The 15181-nt window shown below is 35.1% G+C and overlaps 1 protein-coding gene across 1 annotated transcript in view; it reads left to right on the top strand.

Moving 5' to 3' along the window:
- LOC133515926 (protein artichoke) overlaps window positions 1–15181 on the top strand; it is a 111681-nt gene that overhangs the window by 73159 nt on the left and 23341 nt on the right. Inside the window, exon 3 of the mRNA XM_061848569.1 lies at window positions 2406–2442. The gene's annotated coding sequence lies outside the window, so the exon portion shown is untranslated. The remainder of the gene's footprint in view (window positions 1–2405; window positions 2443–15181) is intronic.

Raw genomic sequence — 15181 nt, 5'->3', positions numbered from 1 at the left:
TGAGATTGGCTTACCATGTCACCTGTTGCAACAGACCGCCGAATTACCTACGCTTTGTGGCCGGGACGTTACCTCGCTGAGGGTTGAAGTTACCGGTTCGTTATAATGTGAAGTTGGTGTCTTGTCTACAACGGCATGAAATATAATGAGGGGAAATGGTAGAACGTACAACGAGAGCATGGAGTATATGTAGACAAATATATTAGAGCCAATATTTATCCGTGGCCTCGAAAGTGGCCGAATTAAATCGAGGAAAAAATACTACCACTACTCGTAATCCACTAGTGCATTAGTATTTTTTTTTTTCATTTGGTATTGTTGTAAAATTTCCATTCTGATAATTAACTCCCAGTTCCATAAATAGCGATATTGTTACCTAACAACGCCCTCAAGAAAAACTTCTGAAATTTATAGTGTAAGGGAACTTTATACTCGTACTTAGCCGTTTTTTAAACGCATTTTACTTTCCTCGTATTCGAAATGAAAAGTAGAGTGTGTAACTCTGATGAAAGGCATTTATCCCTTGGTTAACAATATACTATTATATGCAACTTACCAATCCCTAATAATCTTATAAATGCGAAAGCTGTCTGTGTCAGTCTGTCTGTCTATTACCTCTTCACGCTTATACTGCTGAACCGATTTAGATGAAATTTATTAAAAAGATAAATTGAACCCCGAGAAAGGATATAGAATAGTTTTTATCAATTATCAGCTCATGCAGACGAAGTTACGGGCAGAAACTAGTAGGCTAGTATGATCGCTATATTACGAGCTTTCATTGGAACAAATCGCATTCGCTATCAGTCAACAGAGCAACAGCTCATTACGAGCATAAACTAAGCGACTGATTGATGATTATCGATCGTTTCCTGAGAGGCCATGCCGGCATTTCGGCCACGGTGGCTGTTGCAGGTCGCTACCCACCGATAAGTGGAGGTCAATCATCGTCATTTGAAGGAAGAAGTTGCAGCTATTGTAGGCCAGCTCTTCGCTACCGATCTTTACCCAACCCCACGACCCCTAGCCGGTGATATCGTTTGAGCGTGATCGGTTTTCTGGGCCGCGGCAAAGTCGACCAGTGGCTTAAGTTGTCGTGTGCGGCGTGCTGTTAGGCTGTATCCGATGTGTCTGTGGGTACAGTTCTGCCAACTAATAGTATTATATTTAGTACCACAACGGGGACAGTCCAGCGTCCGCTTGATGGTAAGCGGACCCCGTAGCTCGACGCGAATACTTCCAGAAGTACCACCAATCATTGTCAACTGTTTATATTATATGTAAGCTAATCAAATATTTATTCGTACTTTACGCCATTGACGAGCTTGAATGAAGCGCTGGTGGCCTAGCGGTAAGAGCGTGCGACTTACAATCCGGAGGTCGCGGGTTCAAACCACGGCTCGTACCAATGAGTTTTTCGGAACTTATGTACGAAATATCATTTGATATTTACCAGTCGCTTTTCGGTGAAGGAAAACATCGTGAGGAAACCGGACTAATCCCAACAAGGCCTAGTTTACCCTCTGGGTTGGAAGGTCAGATGGCAGTCGCTTTCTTAAAAACTAGTGCCTACGCCAAATCTTGGGATTAGTTGTCAAGCGGACCCCAGGCTCCCATGAGCCGTGGCAAAAATGCCGGGATAACGCGAGGAAGAAGACTTTACGCCATTGACTAGTTAAGATGAGCTTAACTATTCTGTTCTGCATAGTTTATGCAGGTTCCCCAATCTCGTGTCATTCACGACGACCGTGGATAGTTATTTAGAATATTCTTTAATAGGGATGTTAATTGTATAAAAAAAATATTTCACACCATACCTACACGAAATAAATATTATTATTACGGGTTCTTTAAATATCTCAGTACACAGAGTACTGGCGTAATGAAGTACACGGGCCAAGGTCTGTGTGGCTATATCATTCTGTAAAAATTTTAGGGTGATTCGGCAAGTATTCAGAATTACAGCTTTCTGCATAACAATGTAAGACGATGGAGGTAATGACAGAGATTTTAAGGAGGTGTGTAATTGAGGCGGGATGACACCTTATTATTACGAGCCTATTATGTCCCACTGCTGGGCAAAGGCCTCCCCCCTCTTCTTCCACTCCATATTAACACACATGCACTCCATATTTACACGAAATAACGCACTAGAAAATTATTAAATAGGGAAAGGCAGGCGGTAATTATTTGACTGACGTCACATGTCTGTGTTTCATATAAACTACAGAGACCTAGGTATCGTTTTAACAAACGACATTGATTTAAGTTGTCAGTCACACACCCTTATGCTGTATACTCTTATGTGATGTCCCCAACCCGCTATGGTTCAGCGTGGGGACTATAGCCCCTCGTGAATTTGTTCAGCAGTGGAATATATTTTGATTATTATTTATTTGTTACAGATCGGCATCAAATTCTACTGAATTCGTCGAAGTAAAGGTAATCAAAAAATATATAAATTATGGCATGCTGGCTATATAATGTAATCACAATTAATTAATTATTTCTTAATGTAATCATAATGTTGTTAAATTTTATTAATTAACTAATTTATTTATTTATTTTGTTGTAATGTAATATGTTGTTTGTTGTATGATCCCAGATGGTCGAAATAAATGATAATTTAATTTAATTTAATTTTAGTTTATATATCTAGGTTTATGAAATTAAAAACCCTGCTAGCTTATTTATCTCTGTTGCAGCCTACATACGCAGTCATATACGCAGAAATATAAAGAGTCGATCTTCGTGACCTTTGTGTTTGAAAAAAAAAACAATTTCACATTGAAGAAAATATCTCTAATACCAGACTGTTTGAACAGCTATATATTCGTATAAAGTTCTATAAAGGGTTTATGTGCCGTGAAGGCATTCCAGGAGCGGATCTGGGAATTGCGTGAGCAGCAATTTTTTGCCGATGCTAGTTGGCTTGGAAAAAGTTGAAGGTGCGATGTGAATTATCATAAGTAGTATGTTTGAATTGAAGCCGGCATCTGGTGCTGGAATTTAGTACAGCGCTATTATAGAGTATAGAGTTAAGATGTGATCGATCGACCAATCACGGATAAAGACTCTAATAAAGACGATATGACATTGATCTTCCTGTACCTAGTAGTACCGGTCTTTTTAATGAGTAGCCTAGTAGTACCGGTCTTTTTAATGAGTAGCCTGGTAAGTGATTTCCACCTCACTACTTTAGGTAGTCTAGTACTAATCCTTTGTATGAGCGATGAGAAAAATTGGTCTCATGTAGGTAATGGTTTTTTATACAGTTTTTTTTAAATATATTGTCAACTTATTTTTTTATTAGAGCTTTTTTAGCAAAACGCTGTCTCGTATTGTGATTTACAGTAGTAAATAAAATAACTAATAAAATATACAATCTATAAACTAATCTAAATATATTGTTTACTCTATAAATGCTCATACAAAAAACACAAAGGTGATATAATATATTATCGGTACTGTATACATCTATAGGCCCTGCACACTTATAGGGCCTAGATTAGCTTCCTAACAATTTTAGAGAAATTGTTTCTATTTTAGAAGAATAATAATTACGTGTCTCATTTAACGCACGAGTTTGTTGTTTCGAGAAATCTCAAATTATGTCTCGGAATTATTAGTGAACGGTGGGAAGACTATTCTTACGACGCGCAAAAGCTCTCAGCTAAAGAGCCATCAGCGGGATTTTGCTACGGCCTCGTTTTGCAAAACGGCACAAATCTAAGCCTTCGTGGTTTTACTCCGAAAGGTTTCCTTGTTTTTTCTTTTCTCTAATAAGCAGAAAATGTAAAGGTTCTAAGGCTTGCTTTTGTGTTGTGGGCAAACGCGGGCAGATTTTCTTTTCAAAGGCAATTCTAATCAGCATTCATATATAGACAAGTATTCGCAGGCGTCATAACCCGCTGAAGAAGTTTAGGTGTGTATTTTGTTAGCACTGTTTGCAGTTTATTTAATGCCCTTTAATATTTTTATTAACGGGAGTTAAACGGAGTCGCCACTATCAAAGTCGAATGACTTTTTTCCTGCTCAGTAGAAATCTACTGAGCAGGAAAAAAGTCGCCACACACCAGTACGCATTTTTAATCGGTATTGCACCGTATAATAGCTACGTGAGCAGCTAATAATCAGATTATTAAAAAACGCCATTAGGACCCCAAGAAATAATAATTTAAGATCTGGTTTTGTTTCGAAATGAAATGAATTACCAATTCAGATATAATTTAAAGCACAATTTATAAACATAATATCATTGCTTTTGTAACATTATCCTTACGAATAACATTAAATTGAATTTTATGTTCATTAAATGTAATATATAAACCTTTTTTTTGTTACTCAATCAATTTAGATTAAATTAGAAGCGCGTGAAACCAAACGATAAAATGAATATATTATTATTAATTTACGACAAAATTACTTGCGCAGTAATATTAAGCATAAATCGTTACTAAAAATTAACTTATCTACCTAATAGAATTCATGTTTTCACACTGTCCATTCTCTTAATTTATTATTGCAATCTGTGGCGATGTCAGAAAATCTGAAACTCATTAAGAAAACAATCTTTTATTTTCATTTTACGGACTGTAAAAACAAATCTCGGCTTTATGAATAGCAATACAAAAATATGCTTTTATAACTTATTATTTTCTGATTAACAGAAACAGAACTCGTTTAACTTTATCTGAATAAACATAGGATAACATTTGTATATCAATAACGCCAGTTCCTTTTCGGGCGCTATTGAGCTATATTGATAGTTACGTATGCGTTACTCAGACTTTATATAGCTATTATTCAAATAAAATCGTTTAAAAATGTGCCCAAATGGCTTGAATAATAGCTGAGTATACGCTTACACAGACTTTTTTAAGCTTGCTTTGTCAGCTTATTAATTGGCGCACAGCTATTACGAGAACCTTATACAACATTTCTGTTTCTTGGGAAAACATACAAAATTTTCGTCACCCGTCCTACTGGAGTACGGGCAATTCGGCGATGGCGACGATTATTATTGTGCACAGTATTTATTCATAAAACGATGAATGTGATCATCGAGTAATGGTTTTTTTTATAATTTAAATTATTTTAGTGTTAATTTATGTTATTTATTGTAATCACCAGACTGTGAGTGCTTTTAACTAAAAACCGTAAGTTATTGGTTAACATATTTACCGCGAGCTACGGTCATAGCGCTACGTTGTAGCTGATAACATGGCTTTCCCGGTATGCAGAAGAAAAGGCTTCGTTACAGGCAAAACGCGGTGAATGGGTGACATTAGACTTAACTACGTAAGTAAAAAGGTACCTACTTGCTGTTAATTAAATACGACATTGGATATTTTGGAACATACGTGGCAACCGCATGTCAAATTAAGGCTCGTTATTTTCTCCTGGGAGTAGAAACGGGAAATCAAGGAGAATTATTGGCTGTCTTGGGAACAGATTTCGTTTTGGCACGTGTCTCGTTACGTTTTCCTTAAACGTGATCGATGATAGAGCGTGGTGTAATCGAAATCCTGCTGCTTATACTGAGTTTACCTGCGGCATTATAACGATTCTTAGGACGAACGCTAAAAGTTTCGCTAAAAGTAGAAAAACCTGAATAAATATACAAATCCTCCTCGTCTCGTCAATATACCTCGAGAAGGCTGGCTTATTTATATTTACTATCTTAAAACGGCGTAAAGGTTTTTCATCAGTATCCGTTATTTTTCTTAGTTTTTAGGATTTCATACCCAAAGGGTAAAACGGGACCCTATTACTAAAACTCTACTGTCCGTCTCTCTGTCTGTCTGTCTGTCACCAGGCGGTATCGAATGAACCATGATAGGCTGTTGAAATTTTCACAATTAATGTATTTCGTTATAGCAAATATAACAACAAATACTAAAAACAGAATAAAATAAACATTTAAGTGGGGCTCCCATACAACAAATGTGATTTTTTTGCCGTTTTTTGCGGAATGGCAGAGCACACTTCGTGCGCGATTCCGACTCACACTTGGCCGGTTTTTCTTTTAGGTGGGATAATTCTAGGTCTGTTAGTAGATTTTTTTACTTTCGAGGGCTATTTGGATTTCTGTTGCTAAACAAGAATTAAATACAGTGAGGATCTTAAGTTAATAATAATATTACTAGTTCTAAATATTCACACTATTACATAAAGTTTGTTCGATAGACAGACAAATCATTATATTGTGATATTTAGAGTATTTTTTTTCGCTGTAATTATGATATGGTGTTAAATTATTTGTAACATTTGCGCTTACTTGTAAAGCATGTTGCGTACACTGGTTTTGATGTCGTGCAATTTTTTAAGCCATGGTATGCAATGGTATGTTTCTCATGATATTGTACGATTTCTGTTAAATGTACCCAATAAAGTAAAATATAAAATAAAATCAATAAAAATGCCACAAATCGGCATAACTCATCTTATTATTTTAATTATTTCTGAGCTTATGTGTTTATCATCTTAAATACAATGTATTAAAACGTCTTGTCAGAGATTTCGGATAATTTTCCATGAGGTTAGAATGCGCTGTGCGAAGCAGAAGACGTGCCTTATCTCCCGGCTTCTCACTTTACGTCCGTGAATAACAAAGGGAATGTTTTCTTTTCATTTTATTCTCAAGAGCTGTTATTATAATCATGCGTGTGATATTACGGCCACATTTATAAACATTTCTTAAGAATATGTTACGTTTTTTTTTCAAATTGAATAGGAATGTTGTTGTGATGTGTTTGCTTAAATCATATGGGTAAAATTACGGTTTATGTTGCTTTATCCTTTGCTGTTATTACAAGCAGGTTATAAATAAGGCTGTTATGGATAAAAAACTTCAAACGATTTCGTAATAATATCCCTGTGTATATCTTAAGCTATTTTATTTCCAATTATGCCAACCTAACCAGATTTATGTAAGCTGATTGAAATGATAGAATATCTTATTTTTCTTTTGATAATAAAACTACTTAGATACCCACAAAATACTTAGGTACCCAAAAAATATCAGCCTTCTTTCATGCTTAGATATTGAAATCGGATTTAGGTTTATGAATATAATGAAACCACCATGTAAACGGATATCAAAAGCAATAATATATTAAGTCAATCCATATTCGAAATACAAACAGTCACACAGTTCAAAAAGAATCCAAAGAGTCTTTTAACTAAAGAGTTTCTGTTTATAGTTATAAGTGGCGCTGCTATCTATTATTAGGATATCAATACACAACAATAAGTAATACTCGTATGAGAAAATTGCAATGATTTTGACATTGTCTTCGGATACATATTTTGATGTAGGTGCCTATATGTATGTGTAAAACGAGATAAAAAGTTATATCTAAATTTCCATATTTTTTTAGTATGTTGGTACAGAAATTAACTTTTGAGATGAATCAATACATATTAAAATTTCGTGTAAATTGCTTTCTAGGTGCACTTATATATTAAATGTTTAAAAATACACACCAAGGCCACAAAAAAATTATACTCCTATATTGAGAACGCCTGCGTAGCCATCATGCCAATCATTAATGCTCCGTGGCCAAGAGTAGTCATCTCTTTATCACTCTTCAATATTAGTGCGACAGTGACAGTTGCGTTTCGTTCACTACTGAGCGTTAACGATTGGCATGTTGGCTACGCGGGCCGATCCCTGTCGCACATGAGAGCCTGCTTTAAATTATTATTACTAATACTACTTATTATTATTACTAATATTGGTTTTCAAATGTTCACAGGTAATAAAAAATATTTACCTACTACTAACATAAATAACCCAGGCACTACAAATGATCTCTTTCCATAGGCAACTTATCAACATGTTCCGAATGATTGATTCCAACGGAACCACACGGCGGTTGATGGATGCCCTGCCCTTTGATTGATATAAAACAACTAATATATATTTGCTACAAATCGAGACGATAACAAACTCTATCTCTACGTGATAAGAACTTTATCATGTTACAGATAACTTGGTGCTCCTGTACATTGTTCTTGATTGAACAACTCACGGTAATACAGGTCAATGTTTTAGGAAGCATGTATAATGAATATTTTTAATATTAAATGGCATACAATACAATACATAAGTATAACAACTTCAATTCAATTTATAAAGGCTTACGAGTATGAACATCAGTATGTGATACACTAAGATCATTATTCGGATTGAATCAAATGAATACCTACATATCATAATTTAAAATCTGAATTCGCGTAATTAGGCCTGAACTAATCTAATCTAATGGCAATAGCCCAATTACCGCATTGCTGCATCGGACCCACTGAATGAACCTGATGAGAATAGACCTCCTGTTTGAACAAGTGCTACCTGTCGAAATAATTAGTGTCGATTGATACGTTGCGCCAACCCAATATGAACGGTTGGATCGAAACACATTTGCTGATTCTAAATGACATCAAGCCCAAATTAGATTGGTGCCACTCGTTTTGTTGCGCAGTTATCTACACGTGGGCGGGAGGGACACGTTACTGCAGAAGTCAAATTGGTACAATATTGGCAAATAATTTATTTTTTGTGAATATGCCTCCGAGTCGATACAAAGCTGCACATTAAACAATACGCTGGCTTATAACTCACTGAAGCATTGGGGAGAAAACAATGCACTGATTCTGTTGACGCTGCAGGAAAACTGAAGACCACACGGGGAAATTCCTTAAAAAAATACGGTACGCCGCTTAAACTGTAATTCTTAACGCTACCTGAGAGCGTGGGAGAATTCACTTTAAGGAACCATAATCCAACCGAAAAATGTTTCGCAAAATTTAATTTCCCGGCCAACTTATCGTAGAATGTTCAGTAAGCAAACCAAGGTATAAAAAGACTACTTTGAAAAATCATCTGGGACTGGGAAGTATAAGATTAATTTGCGAAGCGTTGTATGCCGTTGCGATTTGTCCAAATGAAATTATGGGAAAAATTGTTTGGGGAGTGATAATGTGCGGTAAAATAGCTGACGAAACGTGCTAACGTCATCGTAAGCTATTATGAACTTATGTTTTAACTGTAATACTATTAAAATTAGGTTGGTACAAAATATTAGATACCTATTATCTAGGCAAAAATTATTGGTTTCTGGGGGGCTTAATTTAATGACAGGTACGGAGTGCCTGAGATAGTTCAAAGTTTTTTATTTGCTAGAATCATGCTCAGGTATGTGATGGATTTAAAATAACATGAATCAACTCACCATTTTTAGTGGCATGCAAATAGATACATTAAATTATTTTCCTTACTAGGTACTAGTGATCGCCCCTGCTTCGTTTGTAACTGTATATTATTTGTAAGTAGGTATTATTTCGGGCCCGATGATAAAGCTTACTCAAAGCATATTTAATATGTTTGCTAGGTTACACACTTCAACATAAAGAAGAAGGAAATTAAGTTATTATTTTGATGAATGTTATTACTTTCAATAAAATAATAATTTTGCGAACAAAACTTGGAGTAATCATTAGTAAATAACTATTAGAGAGAAGTCTCGATAAGTGATCGAGTTTATTGATATAGGAACTCCCTCCTGTCATTTCATTTTTCCTCCAAAATTTCGATGTCCGTTTATGTCGTTAATTAGCTGAACCTTAACTAGCTGAAGTAAAAATTCATTATTTTCAAATATATTTACTAAAGTAACAGGAACGAGTTTTGTTTTCGTGTCAGAATCAGCGTCCTGTTTGCGCTCGCCAGCGCCATTGAACGCCGATATTGTATCGAAATTGTAAATCTGAGCTCCGATTTAACGGGAAATGTTTTCCGTCAGTGGCATACGTCGCCTTTTATTATCGGATGAGTTGATAACGCTCCGAATCTGGACCGAGTACAGTCAGCATCAATAGTATCGCAAGAAACAATGCGCCAAAAGTATCTGCCACCCTCTAATACTTTTACAAAGAGATATATAATATTTATTTAAATAATTTGACTTGTTCCCTAGTTAGAGATATTGGATCTATCTATACAATTCGCGTTCAAAATTGAAGACGTGAGTCGATGAACGTGCTATGTGACATTTTTCAGATTTTGATTTTATGCAATAAATATGGATTTGAATCTAATATGAATAGCTTAATAATTTCAGATTTCTTGTGTTTAGGCTATAAAAGCCTTGAACTCAATTGATTAACATGTTGTGTATACAAATAAGTCTCTGTGGATGAACATGCTAAGTGCGCAACTTAGCATTTTCTTCCAATTTTACTCCGTTGAGATGGAAGAACGTATCACGTTTTTATTTGAATCATAGCATCTTCTTCCATGTCGAGGTGTATTTCATTTCGCATAATATAAGAGTAAGAAGTGTCAGTAATGAGATGAGGTTCTGCTGTCAAAACAGTATTTGTTAATGGAACTTGAAATAGGTATATGACTATTTTTAAAACAAGTTTCGAAGTAATGGAATTTCGGATTCTTAAGCGAAAGCAAGAGGATCAAAAAATACCTAGGCAATCGACACCTTCATGCGCTGAATTGATTTACTCCATGAGTGAATTATGAACGCGAATCAAGATGCTATGTACCCTTTTTCATAAAAAATAGTAATATGTATACTTCTAAAATAATGATTATATTTTTTGTTTATCAGTGTATACCTTGCATTTTCACAAAAAATCTGCTCACAAAAATTCACGAGAATCGGTTGAGAAATGCGACCTGCAGAGTAGAACATTCGATTCGAACATACGAAAGCCGTAATACCAAGCTGAAACGGAGAACTACCCTAACGCTCGGTCTAAAATGGTATATACTTTTGAAGCGTAGTCTGTTCCGTTATTTTTCATGCTGATTGTACGACCTTCGTACGTACGAATAATGACTTCTCTGATAATGACAACAGTAAACTTCATGAAGACGTTTTTTTCAGAGCCGATGTCTGAGTATATTTTATTATATGGTCACAACACGATACTAGTAGCTCTGTGAGCTGTAAACCTCGCGTTAAGATTCATCAGTTGAAAATATGTAAAAAAAACTTACTTTAATCCATTATCACAGCGTTTTCGCAATGGTCTTCAGAGCCATAGACGCTAATGGCAAAATAAAATCCACCATCCACCAGTCAATTTATTTTTAATCTTTATGTGGTTTAAGTATTTGTTTCTCTGATAATTTGTCTTCCGAATTTCCTATGTTATCCCCTAGATGACATAAGCAGCATTTTAGAAGTGTTACAAAAATAATGTGGTTCCTTCGCAAACACATCCAAATATCACTTGTCAAATATTATGAATATGATAAATTAATATTTATCCATCCTCACAAACAGTGAAACAGCGGCCACGAGGCGAGGCTTCATTACATTTTAGATTATTCGATAGAAATTGAACAATAAGGCATTTGCATCGATTATTTATGTTGATTCGTTGATTCCATATTGTTTTCGCTTTGGGCAAAATGTATAGTGATCGAAATATTGCGATTCCATGAACAATTAATCAAATTCGATGATAACGTATTTTGTTACCTATCTATTGTTTTATTATCACGTTCGCCCGGACCGGATTTTTATCACAGATATTTATTTGTTCCTAAATTATGGATGTTTTATATGTATTTAAATATTTGTCTATCTATTATTATGTCGAATTTATTGATTTTTATTTACAATAAAAATATAGATAATGAATATATAATATATCTATTATATCGTAGTCTTAACCTAACATAAGCCTTATTGAACTTACTTCGAGACTTGGTAGATTTGTGTAAGTTATCCTACAATATTTATTTTAAGAGGCCTAAAAGGTAATTTAATTCAGATTGAAATTTAAAATCTGACGAGATCCATAAGGGCATGAATTGGGAAATAATTAATCTTGCTATTCTTTTACAAATTTGTCCCTCCATTAAAAAAAGCTTAGCAGGCATCTCTTTATCTCGGTCTCCACCATCCCGCACAGTAAACTCATTCACTCTATGACGGAATCAATTTAATAGACAGCCTCTAAAACCTGTCAAAATATTAAAAACTTACAACTCGTTGACTATTTTTGTCATTAGATATATTTAACCAACCACATATAGCACCACTACTAAAGAAAAGTAACTAAGACATAAGATAAGTAACACAATTTATTATCAAGATGATATTATATACTATTTTTTTTCTTTTACACAAAGAAATGCTTCGTTTTCTGATGTAACAACTTGATACGGTTTTGATCTTATATTATACGACCTGGATGATCGCTCTATCTGATTGGTGCATACGAAATGAAGTAAAACTCATGCGCGAGATGTACGCCTAATCACCAAGATGATCGTCAAGGTCATATTAAAATCAGTTCGAAATAGCAACAAGTAGTTTATTATCTCAATCGGGCTCCTAGTCTCTGTTACGTGCAACAATGGTTAAATTATTCAGTCGGATGGCACAGGTTATGTTATCCGATGGATAAACAACATCGACAGGAACAAACAATTGCAATATTTTGCTAACAGTCCAAACAAAAACATTTTATTGAACCTGTATGTATGTAAAGGCTAGCTAGATTTTTACAAGCTTTTATAATACACCAATTTCTATGCCAGTTATCCGGTAACTCCAATGTTTAATAAAATATATAAACACCAGTCAGTCGAAATTGCAAACGAATAAAATGCTTGTTCGATATACTCCTCAAATTGAGCTCTTCTAATGAAGAATGAAGAACTCCAGGATAGTACTAACTGCCAATAAAGTACATATGTATTTAGCAACCTATCTATTTAGCTGAAACCATTAGGGATATTAAAGCCTCATTGAATAGCCTCAGTGCTGAAACGAGTGCGCGGCAGAGGGCCGCAGTGGCAACAGCATGCTAAGGTGTATGGCCGAGCGTCTCAACTGCCCGCTAATAAAATATTGGGTTCATGTGACTATAGGGAGGGCCAAGTAGTCCAAAAGTATAACACAATTAGACTGTGAGAAATACTTTTGAACGCCAACGATAACGATATGTCCTGATCCCGATTTGGATAAATATTCTAGGGTAGCGTGGCAGATACATTTGGCCCGTTGTTTTATCCGCTACTATTGGTGCTGACTGTACTTTAACAAAAGATACAGTCCAATATTCCTTCTCTTGATCTTAGCGTTTCCCGATTCAATTATATAAAATAAAATGTTGGTTACCCCGACTCACTAAGGTGATATTCAATGGTAATATTTGCCAAACGATTTTGATTTGATAACTGGGTCAAACTTCTTTTCGCTGTCTTGTTTTTTGTCCCCAAAAATGTGACGGAGTGGAGCTTTTTGTGTGAGATCTCATGTAAAATATAATCTACATCTAGAAAGGTATATAATAGCTCTCGACTTTATTTATTTATTTGATAAATACACGCGTGACAATTTTGACTCAACTCTTCGTTTTGCTAATTACCCCGTTTATCCTATTCCCCTTACCTTATTTTCTTAGTTACCTACGCGTCTTTTACAAAATATGAGTATACATTAAAAATAAAATCATTACAGTAAAAGAAAACTTAATATCCACTTAAGCATTGATAGACAAACGCTTAAGTTGTCAAAATGATCAATCGGCGGATCGGCCCACCCTGCATTACGCTATCATTGCTGAGTATTGTCCTAACAACGAGTGTCAGATATCAAGAACTATCTCCCGTTGCAATTGTTTTTCTACTCTGAATATTGATTCAGTAATTGGCTACCTGGCGCTGCATTATGAACAACTTTAATGGAGATTAAAATTCATAGATCTCAAGATGGGAATTTTGTGTACATAACGCTCCTACTCTCATATTACTTTTCGAGAAACTTAAATAGTTCTTAGTGAAGCGTGATTATACGGAGTGGTAGAATTTTAAAGTGCTCTGAGTCTAAAATTGTACAAGGTAATTACAATTCCCACTTCTATTTTTTTTTTTTTTTTTTTTTAATTTATTTATAAAAGAGAAATTACATCGGCTATGATCGCTTATCTGCCAAACTGCATAGCAGTTTGTTGGCAGAAAACTTATTCTACCCTCCAACATTGTTAAGTAAGTTATTGCTTACTTGATTTATAGCTATATTTATAGTGCGAGTGCGATTTCTTACAAACAATTGTAATAGCTTTAGACAGGCAGACTAGATAAACATTAAGCTAACATAAACATTAGTAGCAATAACAGACTATCTAACTAGGTTTGTTTACCTATTTAGTCAGTCTGTTACTGCATTGTCATGGGAACAGTAGGTATAGGTGCTCGATTTTATTTCAACCAGATACTGGAAAACAACAAACACACGGAGTGAAGCTAAACAAAGTGTGTGGGATAATGAAGCTATCAGGGTGCAGCATCCCACTGCCCCCGAGTGTATTAATATTAGCGCTATACTACCTATACATAATTATACATTTTACGGTAACACGTGCAAGGTATTAACTTCCTTTTACATAAATACATAAAGCAATCGGTTGGCCTATTAATCATGTGACCCGTTCCAGTCCAAGCATTAATGCTTTTTTTAATCGTTTTTTATACACAACCTTTGATACGTTTTGACAGGATCTTAACTGCTCTGGTAATTTATTTAAAATCATGGGCACTAAATATTTTCGAGTACGTTTTCCATAGTAGTTACAGACTTTCGGTATAAACAACCTACGTAGGTTTATTTCCTTGGTGACGCTTCTTGTTTGTATTTTATGGTCTATCGGTTTTTTATAATCATTACGCTGATACTGTTCTGTATTGAATATATAACTACTTAAACTAAATGAGCTTATATACAGTGTGTAAATTAAATACGGGCAAACCTTAGCAAAGGACCTAAGAAGTAAATGGATAGTTTGCTTAGAAATATGGACAATGAAAATATTAACCATATAAAATAATTCGGCCCGCAATGTAAAGAAACCACGGATGTAGATAATAAGGTGTGGTATATAAGTATAGCTCACAAATCCACCACATTATGTCATTTTTTATTTTTTGGTAGCATTTGTTTTAATGGAAATAAAGAGGTTGCAAATCAAGTAACAGAACTTAGTAACCAACTAGGTATACTTATAATACTTGAAGCAAAAACCGTGGCTTAGCGGTAAGAGCAAGAGCGTGCGACTTGCAATGTGAAGGTCAAACCCCGGCTCGTACCATTGAGTTTTTCGGAACATAAGTTCATAAGTACGATAAGTGATACTCGTACGTAAG

The sequence above is a fragment of the Cydia pomonella genome, chromosome 3 (genome assembly GCF_033807575.1).
Source record: "Cydia pomonella isolate Wapato2018A chromosome 3, ilCydPomo1, whole genome shotgun sequence".
Lineage (NCBI taxonomy): Eukaryota > Metazoa > Arthropoda > Insecta > Lepidoptera > Tortricidae > Cydia > Cydia pomonella.
This window is presented reverse-complemented; position numbering and strand designations above follow the sequence as displayed.